The sequence below is a fragment of the Macadamia integrifolia genome, chromosome 4 (genome assembly GCF_013358625.1).
Source record: "Macadamia integrifolia cultivar HAES 741 chromosome 4, SCU_Mint_v3, whole genome shotgun sequence".
NCBI lineage: Eukaryota > Viridiplantae > Streptophyta > Magnoliopsida > Proteales > Proteaceae > Macadamia > Macadamia integrifolia.
Genome location: NC_056560.1, coordinates 9,748,509 through 9,750,175, shown reverse-complemented (window position 1 = coordinate 9,750,175; position 1,667 = coordinate 9,748,509). Strand labels below are relative to the sequence as shown.

The window sequence follows — 1,667 nt, the reverse complement described above, 5'->3', positions numbered from 1 at the left end:
TGATTTCCTCAACCAAATCATCTTTAGTTTGAGAAAAATCTTTAGGTTCATCAGATGAACCTGGAACAAGAGGCACACCTGTGTCCTCAACTGAAGAAGAGTTAACAAGAGTAATAGATGGGGAAGATTTAGAAACACTCTGTTGGTACTCTCTACCACTCCTAAGGGCATAAACAACATTGCATTGGTTAGAGGGCCCCTGTTAGGTCTGACCTTGTACTATATTCAGTGGTGCATTAGTTGGTCCTTGTGAACTAACAGGCTGATGATGCCTAGGGTTAGGCTCTGGTTGACTGGGTAAAGTTCCCTTCTCCCTCTCACGCATAATTGAGACAACTTGGGTAAGTTCTCTCGTAAGATTTTGATGCCTTGTCATGAGGAGGGCCATATTTTTTTCCAAGTCACTTATTCTACTTGCCTCTCCAGTGTTGGTAAACCCAGGGGGTTACTGATAAGATGATAGAAGAGGGGCCCTAGGAAAACTCGCCTGAGGTCCTACATTTGACATAGGAAAAGTATTTTGTAAAAAATATTGTTGTGCAAAGGGAGGCCTTTGGGGTCCAGGTTGACCTTGATTATAGAAATTGGAAGGTCCTGCTTGGTTGCCCTGATTCCAAGAAAAATTTAGGTGATTTCTCCATCCTGGATTGTAGGTGTTACTATATGGATTATTTTGGTATAAGACATTAACACTATCATTAGAAGTGCCCCCAGAGGTGTTGGGGCATTCTTCTATGACATGTCCAGGGGATTGGCACCAAGTACAAATCTTAACCAAATTGACTGATGATGGCTCTCTAGGAACAATAGCCTCAATCCTCTTGATTAGGTTATCCAAATGGGCTTCCTTGGCTATTATCCCATCCACAAAATATCATTTTCCTCTTATGGTCCTGTCACTCTCTTAGGTTGATTTCCACTCACGGGTTTTGTCAGCTAAGTCAAGTAAGAATTCCCATGCCTTTCCTTCATCTATAAAGGATGTGAATCCCTCAGGGCACATAGACTCTATCATTTATTTAGTTGGGTAATCAATACCCTCATAAATTATTTGACATAAATGTCATAGGCCTAGGCCATGGTGAGGGCATTCTTGGAGTAGATCTTTGAATCTCTCCATAAGTTTGGAAAATGACTCACTAGGTTTTTGCCTAAACTGAAGGATATCACTTCTAAGCTTATTGGTCTTGTGAGTTGGGAAAAACTTCTTAAGGAAGACAACTGTGAACTGTTCCCATGAGGTTATAGAGTTTGTGGATAACCCATACAACCACTTCTTAGCTTAGTCTTTCAATGCAAAAGTGATAAACCTAAGTTTAAGAGCATCATCAGAAAGCTGTTGGATCTTAATTAGAACACATACCTCTTCAAATTCCCTTAGAAATAGGTATGCATCCTCAGAGGTCAACCCATGGAAGTGGGGCAACATAGTGATGTATTGAGATCTGAGTTCGAAATTATTGCCCTGGGCTTGTGGTAGAACTATGCAGGAAGGTTGGGCTGTTCTAGCAGGGTAGAACCTATCTTTCAGAGATTTAGGTGAAGGGTTTTGCTGTTGGTCTCTATATTGAAGGGTTTTAAAGAGAGCAAACGTATTGGGTCACTACTTGTTGGATCTCTTCTTTCTAACCGATTCTTAGTATTACGTACCCACCTAACACTCATGC

General features: G+C 41.0%; 1 non-coding gene across 1 annotated transcript; it reads left to right on the top strand.

Annotated features, from left to right (window-relative positions):
- The first annotated feature begins 1,073 nt into the window (after nucleotides 1-1,073).
- On the top strand, nucleotides 1,074-1,180 carry LOC122077709. Its single transcript, XR_006139946.1, has one exon. It is a non-coding gene; the product is annotated as a small nucleolar RNA R71 (small nucleolar RNA).
- The last annotated feature ends 487 nt before the right edge of the window (nucleotides 1,181-1,667 follow it).